General features: G+C 48.4%; 1 protein-coding gene across 2 annotated transcripts in view; it reads right to left on the bottom strand.

The window, feature by feature from the left end:
* The window catches only part of LOC137323480 (carboxy-terminal domain RNA polymerase II polypeptide A small phosphatase 1-like), a 110,110-nt gene that overhangs the window by 84,929 nt on the left and 15,346 nt on the right, over positions 1 to 9,835 (bottom strand). The gene's annotated exons all lie outside the window — the stretch shown is intronic.

Below are 9,835 nucleotides of genomic sequence, written 5' to 3'. Positions count from 1 at the left end.
TTGAACTAAAGTCTCGTCCAAGTCGATTACCACACACTTCTTCCCCCTGTCCTGAACTTTCACTTCGGGGAGCAGGTATTTAACTGCAGTCTGTACGTTTTTAAAAAAAAACACAAGAACAAGAGAGGCACAAAAGCTGCATCAGAGGTTCATACCACACAGACAAGGAACAGCAGCAAAAACCCATACTGGGATCAGAGGTCAAAGGGACATCAGAACTATTAACCTGTTACTGTACATCCTGAACATCCCTCTTCATTCAGGCCTGTTCCAATCCCTCCGCGGCCTCGCCCCCCCTCCCTACCTCTGTAACCTCCTCCAGCCCCTACGACCCTCCGAGGTCTCTGCGCTCCTCCGACTCTGGCCTCTTGCGCGTCCCCCCCCCCGATTTCCTTCGCTCCACCATTGGCGGCCGTGCCTTCAGCTGCCCCGGCCCTGAGCTCTGGAATTCCCTCCCCTAAACCTCTCCGCCTCTCTCCTGTAAATAGAACTTGCAGCACAGAAACAGGCCATTCGGCCCAACTGGGTCCATGCCGGTGTTTATGCTCCACATCGAGCCTCCTCCCTCCCTACTTCATCTCACCCTATCAGCATATCCTTCTGTTCCTTTCTCCCTCATGTGTTTATCCGGCTTCCCCTTAATGCATCTCTGTTATTCACCTCAACTACTCCTTGTGGGAGCGAGTTCCACATTCTCACCACTCTCTGGGTAAAGAAGTTTCTCCTGAATTCCCTATTGGATTTATTAGTGACTATCTTATATTATGGCCCCTAGTTCTGGTCTCCCCACAAGTGGAAACATCTTCTCTACGTCTACCCTATCAAACCCTTTCATAATCTTAAAGACCTCTGTCAGGTCACCCCCTCAGTCTGATCTTTTCTACAGAAATGTTCGATCTTTCCTGATGGTTCGAGCCTCTCCATTCCAGTAACATCTCCTTGCTCAGTTCCCTCAAGTCCCCTCCTTTCCCTCCAGTGGCCCTTCTTTCATTCAAAAGGATTTCCGTCAGTCTCTCCCAGGGTGGCTCAGTACGAGTTTAACCCAACCTGAAGCTGAGCCAAGAGAGGCCAGGAAAGTCCAGGTTCTTCCAAAACCAAAAAACTAACCAGAAGGAAATATATCAATTTTCTCACCACCTTTTGCGAAGGCACTTTATAAGTTTTGAGGCACAAAATAAACATGCAGGTGACCAGCACTTGTAGAATTGTACCGTCAAAAAATAAAGGTTCGGTGGGGGGCACGTCTCAAAAAGGGGGAGAGGAAATGTTAATATTCCCGCTCAGCCTTTTAGTTATCGCTGCTCTTATTCAGCCCTGAGACCCTCCTTTGCTCCTCAACATTTTCCACATTCCTTAAATTCCATTTTCCTTGTTATTTGGTTTTCGATTTGGGAGACGTGCCATTGATTTTAATGGTGCAGCGCCGCCACCTGCTGGTCGAGGGACACATACTGCAGGAACAAAACAACTCACTGGGAGTTTCCAGGAGGGGCGGGCCATCCGGCCTGTAACTTTCTTACACACGAGAATTGGGAGAGTTTTAAAAAAAAAGCCCAGTTTTCAATTTGCTGAGATTAATAAAAGCACTGCACCTATTAACGGCCGTCTCCGTTTCCTGCATGTGCGTGTTCGCTCTCTCAAATACTCGGCCCCTTTTCAAACCGAGTGGAGGGTGGTCACCATGATCAGGGGGAAAGGAGGGAGGGGAGCAGAGCAGCAGACAGCCCTCGGGGTCCCCTCGTGTGCCCAGCGCCCTTTCAGCAGCTCTCCGTATCGGACGCAAAGACACGCGGCATCCCAGCTTTCAGGACAAGCACGGACTAAAATCAATCCCCCACAACTCCTGACGGCCACCTGTAATCAGAGGCTTGCTACGGCGAAGGCTTTAATCCCCCGCCCCCTTTCTCCGAAGGTGCTGGCGGATGCCTCCATGCGGCTCAGGCGTGTTCCTCTACCTCGCGGGTGAGTCGAGGTGTCACGTATTAACCGGCTATTCAACTGTGGAGGGCACAACAGCCCAGCCCATTCCTGTCCTTACCCCAGTGTGGGCGCGCACGCACTCACACGCATGCTGTCTGCGGGCTAGATGCTACCAGTGTGGCGGGCATGAAGAAATTTATATCCAATCACTAACTGGTTTGATGGTACAACATGGTGGCACACAGGCCATTCCTGAACTGCGTAAGATATCAGTCTTTGCCTACAGTTCTGCACAGCCCATGTTCACTCTACCCTGTCATGGTCTCTACCCTGGGCCTGTTGGTTCTTCCCCCATCCCCTCCCCCTCCCCCATCCCCTCCTCCCACTTTACCTTTCCATTTCCCCAACAATATCCAATGCCCGTTAGTCTGATGAAGGGCAGTCATTCGTACATCGTGACCCATCTTCAAACTGGTCTGTTGTGTATTTCTTGTTTTCATTTTGGGATTCCAATCCTTCCCTTGTATTGTCCAAAACTGCACTGTTTTTAATCTGCTCGACCCATCCCAGTGACTGATCAATTATCCCGTTCAGATAGGAACGTAGGAACAGGAGGAGGCCATTCAGCCCCTCGAGCCTGTTCCGCCGTTCAGTTATGTCGTGATTGATCTGTAGCCTAACTCCATCCACCCACCTTGGCTCCATATCCCTTGATACCCTTGTCTAGCAAAAATCTATCGATCTCAGATTTAAAATTATTAATTGAGCATCTAGTGCTTTTTGTGGGAGGGAGTTCCACACTTCTACCACCCTCTGTGTGAAGAAGTGTTTCCTAACTTGTCTCCTGAATGGCCTGGTTCTGATTTTAAGGTTATGTCCCCTTGTCCTTGACTCCCCCTCACCAGCGGGAAAAGTTTCTCTCCATCCACCCTATCAATTCCTTTAACAATCCTAAAAACCTCAATCAAATCACCCTTTAACCTTCTATATTCCAGGGAATACAAGCCTAGTTTATGTAACCTCTCCAAATAATCTAACCCTTGGAGCCCTGGTAACATTCTGGTGAATCTACACTGCACTCCTTCCAGGGCCAATATATCCTTTCTAAGGTGCGGTGCCCAGAACAGTACACAGTGCTCCAGATGTGGTCTAACCAGAGGTTTGTACAGATCTCCCTTCTCTATTGCTTGACCCATTGGCATCCACCAATCAATCTCTCTCTCATGACCATCACCAGGGCCACTGGTTTGCCATTTCCTGGGGGGGGGGGGGGGGGGGGGGGGAGGAGATAAACGGCACGGAAATCACGGAGAGTGTGATCCCAGGGACACCTGCACATTGAAAAAATAATAAAATCTGGGAAATCCAACAAAAAACAGGAATGAAATTTGACTCAAGTCACCAAACTGGCTCACAAGATGGCGGCCTGGGATTTCAGTCAGTCGGTGGTGGGGGGGGGGGCGGGGGAAAGAGATCGCATTTGGTCACATGGTGGGTAACGTAGACACCATTTTGTCACCATATAGGTCACTGGTCAGACCCACATAAGAAATAGGAGCAGGAGTAGGCCACACGGCCCCTCGAGCCTGCTCCGCCATTCAATAAGATCGAGGCTGATCTTTGACCTCAACTCTACTTTCCCGCCCGATCCCCATATCCCTTGATTCCCCTAGAGTCCGAAAATCTATCGATCTCAGCCTTGAATATATTCAACGACTCAGCATCCACAGCCCTCTGGGGTAGAGAATTCCAAAGATTCACAACCCTCTGAGTGAAGAAATTCCTCCTTATCTCAGTCCCGAACTTACACTTTGATCCAGGAGGCAGTCACACCCCTTGGGTTAGGTAGCAGTTTAGATTTGGTCAGTGGTCAGGGACAGGAGGGTGTGACTGTGAGTCAGGCAGGTATGGGGACCCAGGATGCAGTGATGGAAGAGCCTCAACCTTTGACCTTGTCCAACAGGTACGAGGTACTTGCTGCCAGTGTGGACGGAACAAAGACTTCAGGGAGGATGGGCAAACTGAACACGGCACCATGGTACAGGAGGCCATTCAAGCGGTGGGAGTAGTGGTAGGGGATAGTATAGTAAGGGGGATAGAGACTGTTCTGTGCAGCCGCGACCAAGGGTCCCGAAGACTGTGTTGCCTGCCCGGTGCCAGGGTTAAGGACATCTCCTCGCGGCTGGAGAAGAACTTGGAGCACGAGGGGGAGGATCCAGTTGTCGTGGTCGACGTAGGAACCAATGACATAGGTAGAACCAGGAATGAGGTTCTGCTGAGGGAGTTTGAGGTGTTGGGTCTCAATTAATAAGCAGAACCTCAAAGGTTAAAATCTCTGGATTACTCCCTGAGCCACCCACAAATTGGCATCGGGTCAAACAGATCAGAGAGTTAAATGTGTGGCTGAAAGAGTGGTGTGGGAGACAGGGGTTTCGATTCATGGGGCACTGGCACCAGTACTGGGGAAAGAGGGAGCTGTTCCGGGCTCCACTTAAACCGGGCCGGGGCCAGAGTCCTGGTGAATCGAATAACTAGGGCGGTAGATAGGACTTTAAACTAAAAGAGGGGGGATTGCGGGAGGGGCGGGGGAGGGGTTCAGGTAAGGGTAAATTTATAAATCTAAAGAGAAAAGTCAAGGCCGCAGAGCAGTGGAGCGATTCGGGTAAAGATAAGCAGAGTGTGACAGGAAGGGACAGAGAGTTTAACGGTAATAGTGCATCAGTGAATAAGGTCAAAGCAGGGAAAAATAGTAAAATAGTTAAAATTAAAGGTGCTTTATCTCAATGCATTCGTAACAGGACAGATGAATTCATGGCACAAATAGAGATAAATGGGTTTAATTTAGTAATTGTAAACAATTTTACAACACCAAGTTATAGTCCAGCAATTTTATTTTAAATTCACAAGCTTTCGGAGGCTTCCTCCTTCCTCAGGTAAATTTAGTAGCCATTATTGAGACATGGTTGCAAGGTGACCAAGGTTGGGAACTAAATATTCCAGGGTACTTGACTTTTCGGAAGGACAGACAGAATGGAAAAGGAGGGGGTGTAGCCCTGATAATAAAGGATGAGTTAAGGACAGTGGTGAGAAAGGATCTTGGCTCAGAGGATCAGGAAGTAGAATCAGTCTGGGTGGAGATAAGAAATAACAAGGGGCAGAAAACACTGTGGGAGCAGTTTATAGGCCCCCGAACAGTAGCTATACTGTTGGACAGAGTATTAATCAAGAAATAATAAGAGCTTGTAACAATGGTAATGCAATAATCGTGGGGGACTTTAATCTTCATATAGATTGGGCAAATCAAATTTTTAAAAAATTCATTCATGGGATGTGGGAGTCACTGGTGAGGCCGGCATTTATTGCCCATCCCTAATTGCCCTTGAGAAGGTGGTGGTGAGCCGCCTTCTTGAACCGCTGCAGTCCGTGTGGTGAAGGTTCTCCCACAGTGCTGTTAGGGAGGGAGTTCCAGGATTTTGACCCAGCGACGATGAAGGAACGGCGATATATTTCCAAGTCGGGATGGTGTGTGACTTGGAGGGGAACGTGCAGGTGGTGTTGTTCCCATGCGCCTGCTGCTCTTGTCCTTCTAGGTGGTAGAGGTCGCGGGTTTGGGAGGTGCTGTCGAAGAAGCCTTGGCGAGTTGCTGCAGTGCATCCTGTGGATGGTACACACTGCAGCCACTGTGCGCCGGTGGTGAAGGGAGTGAATGTTTAGGGTGGTGGATGGGGTTCCAATCAAGTGGGCTACTTTGACCTGGATGGTGTCGAGCTTCTTGAGTGTTGTTGGAGCTGCACTCATCCAGGCCAGTGGAGAATATTCCATCACATTCCTGACCTGTGCCTTGTAGATGGTGGAAAGGCTTTGGGGAGTCAGGAGGTGAGTCACTCGCTGCAGATACCCAGCCTCTGACCTGCTCTTGTAGCCACAGTATTTATGTGGCTGGTCCAGTTAAGTTTCTGGTCAATGGTGACCCCCAGGATGTTGATGGTGGGGGATTCGGCGATGGTAATGCCATTGAAAATCAAGGGGAGGTGGTTAGACTCTCTCTTGTTGGAGATGGTCATTGCCTGCCACTTGTCTGACGCAAATGTTACTTGCCACTTATCAGCCCAAGCCTGGATGTTGTCCAGGTCTTGCTGCATGCGGGCACGGACTGCTTCATTATCTGAGGGGTTGCGAATAGAACTGAACACTGCAATCATCGGCAAACATCCCCATTTCTGACCTTATGATGGAGGGAAGGTCATTGATGAAACAGCTGAAGATGGTTGGGCCTAGGACACTGCCCTGAGGAACTCCTGCAGCAATGCCCTGGGGCTGAGATGATTGGCCTCCAACAACCACTACCATCTTCCTTTGTGCTAGGTATGACTCCAGCCACTGGAGAGTTTTCCCCCTGATTCCCATTGACTTCAATTTTACTAGGGCTCCTTGGTGCCACACTCGGTCAAATGCTGCCTTGATGTCAAGGGCAGTCACTCTCACCTCACCTCTGGAATTCAGCTCCTTTGTCCATGTTTGGACCAAGGCTGTAATGAGGTCTGGAGCCGAGTGGTCCTGGCGGAACCCAAACTGAGCATCGGTGAGCAGGTTATTGGTGAGTAAGTGCCGCTTGATAGCACTGTCGACAACACCTTCCATCACTTTGCTGATGATTGAGAGTAGACTGATGGGGCGGTAATTGGCCGGATTGGATTTGTCCTGCTTTTTGTGGACAGGACATACCTGGGCAATTTTCCACATTGTCGGGTAGATGCCAGTGTTGTAGCTGTACTGGAACAGCTTGGCTAGAGGCGCAGCTAGTTCTGGAGCACAAGTCTTTAGCACTACAGCTGGGATGTTGTCGGGGCCCATAGCCTTTGCTGTATCCAGTGCACTCAGCCGTTTCTTGATATCACGTGGAGTGAATCGAATTGGCTGAAGACTGGCTTCCGTGATGGTGGGGATATCGGGAGGAGGCAGAGATGGATCATCCACTCGGCACTTCTGGCCGAAGATGGTTGCAAACGCTTCAGCCTTGTCTTTTGCACTCACATGCTGGGCTCTGCCATCATTGAGGATGGGGATGTTTGCAGAGCCTCCTCCTCCCGTTAGTTGTTTAATTGTCCACCACCATTCACGACTGGATGTGGCAGGACTGCAGAGCTTTGATCTGATCCGTTGGTTGTGGAATCGCTTAGCTCTGTCTATAGCATGTTGCTTCCGCTGTTTAGCATGCATGTCGTCCTGAGTTGTAGCTTCACCAGGTTGGCACCTCATTTTTAGGTACGCCTGGTGCTGCTCCTGGCATGCTCTTCTACTCTCCTCATTGAACCAGGGTTGATCCCCTGGCTTGTTGGTAATGGTAGAGTGAGGAATATGCCGGGCCATGAGGTAACAGATTGTGCTGGAATATAATTCTGCTGCTGCTGATGGCCCACAGCACCTCATGGATGCCCGGTTTTGAGCTGCTAGATCTGTTCTGAATCTATCCCATTTAGCACGGTGGTAGTGCCACACAACACGTTGGATGGTATCCTCAGTGCGAAGACGGGACTTCGTCTCCACGAGGACAGTGCGGTGGTCACTCCTACCAATACTGTCATGGACAGATGCACCTGCGACAGGTGGATTGGTGAGGACGAGGTCAAGTGGGTTTTTCCCTCGTGTTGGTTCACTCACCACCTGCCTGCCTGCCTGCAGGCCCCGTCTGGCAGCTATGTCCTTCAGGACTCGGCCAGCTTGGTCAGTAGTGGTGCGACCAAGCCACTCTTGGTGATGGACATTGAAGTCCCCCACCCAGAGTACATTCTGTGCCCTTGCGACCCTCCGTGCTTCCTCCAAGTGGTGCTCAACATGGAGGAGGGCTGATTCATCAGCTGAGGGAGGGCGGTAGGTGGTAATCAGCAGGAGATTTCCTTGCCCATGTTTGACCTGATGCCATGAGACTTCATGGGGTCCAGAGTCATTGTTGAGGACTCCCAAGGCTACTCCCTCCTGACTGTATATCACTGTACCGCCACCTCTGGTGGGTCTGTCCTGCCGGTGGGACAGGACATACCCAGGGATGGTGATGGAAGAGTCTGGGACGTTGGCTGAAAGGTATGATTCTGTGAGTATGGCTATGTCAGGCTGTTGCTTGACTAGTCTGTGGGACAGCTCTCCCAATTTTGGCACAAGTCCCCAGCTGTTAGTGAGGAGGACTTTGCAGGGCCGACTGGGCTTGGTTTGCCTTTGTCGTGTCCAGGTGCCTAGTGGTCCGATGCCGGGTTGTCCGTCTGGTTTTATTCTTACTACAGTTTTTTTTTTTTAAGGGAGATTGTACAATTGGCAAAAGTAGTTTGAAGGACGAGTTCATGGAATGCATTTGGGTCGGTTTCCTCGAGCAATACATCATTTAAACAACCAGGGAACAGGCCATTTTAGATCTTGTATTATGTAATGAGACAGGGTTAATTCGTAATCTCACAGTGGAAGAACCCCTAGGGAAGAGCGATCATAATATGATGAATTTCACATTGAGTTTGAAAGTAACATAGTTAAGTCAGAAACTAGAGTCTTAAACTTAAATAAAGCCAATTACATAGGTATGAGGGGAGAGTTGGTCATGGTAGATTGGGAAATTAAATTAAAGGGTTTGATGGTTGAAAAGCAATGGCAAACATTTAAAGAAATATTTCAATATTCTCAACCAATATACATTCCATTGAGAAATAAAAACTACACGGGAAAAGTGATCCACCCGTAGCTAACGAAAGAAATTAAAGGATAATATTAGATTGAAAGAAGAGGCCTGTAATGTTGCCAAGAAGAGTAATAAGCCTGGGGATTGGGAGAGTTTTAGAAACCAACAAAAGATGACCAAAAATTGATAGAGAGGGAGAAAATAGAATATGAAAGTAAACTAGCAAGAAATATAAAAACAGATTGTAAGAGCTTTTACAAGTATGTAAAAGGGAAGGGAGTAGCAAAAGTAAACGTTGGTCCCCTAGAGGCTGAGACAGGAGAAATTATAATGGGGAATAAGGAAATGGCAGATGCGTTAAACAAATATTTTGAATCTGTCTTCACAGTAGAAGACACAAAATTCATACCAGAAATAGTGGGGAACCAAGGGGATAATGAGAGTGAGGAACTTAAAGTAATTATCAGTAGAGAAAAAGTACTTGAGAAACTAATGGGACTAAAAGCTGATAAATCCCCTGGCCCTGATGGCCTACATCAGAGGGTTCTAAAAGAGGTGGCTGCAGAGATAGTGGATGCATTGGTTATGATCTTCAAAATTCTCTAGATTCTGGAACAGTCCCAGTGAATTGGAAGGTAGCAAATGTAACCCCGCTATTCAAGAAAGGAGGGAGAGAGAAAACAGGGAACTACAGGCCAGTTAGCCTGACAACAGTCGTCGGGAAAATGCTGGAATCCATTATTAAGGAAGTGGCAACAGGGCACTTTGAAAATCATTAGGCAGAGTCAGCATGGTTTTATGAAAGGGAAATCGTGTTTGTCAAATCGATTAGAGTTTTTTTGAGGATGTGACTAGCAGGGTAGATAAAGGGGAACCAATGGATGTCGTATATTTGAATTTTCAAAAGGCATTCGATAAGGTGCCACATAAAAGGTTGTCACACAAGATAAGGGCTCATGGGGTTGGGGGTAACATATTAGCATGGATAGAGGATTGGTTAATGGACAGAAAACAGAGAGTAGGGATAAATGGGTCATTTTCAGGTTGGCAGGCTGTAACTAGTGGGGTGCCGCAAGGATCAGTGCTTGGGCCTTAGCTATTTACAATCTATATTAATGACTTAGATGAAGGGACAGAGTGTAATGTATCCAAGTTTACTGATGATACAAAGCTAGGTGGGAAAGTAAGCTGTGAGGAGGACACAGAGTCTGCAAAGGGATAAAGACAGGTTAAGTGAGTGGACGAGATGGT

This window comes from Heptranchias perlo, chromosome 7 (assembly GCF_035084215.1).
Source record: "Heptranchias perlo isolate sHepPer1 chromosome 7, sHepPer1.hap1, whole genome shotgun sequence".
Taxonomy (NCBI): Eukaryota; Metazoa; Chordata; class Chondrichthyes; order Hexanchiformes; family Hexanchidae; genus Heptranchias; species Heptranchias perlo.
The sequence above is the reverse complement of the archived record's forward strand: the minus strand, read 5'-3'. Positions and strand labels throughout refer to the sequence as shown.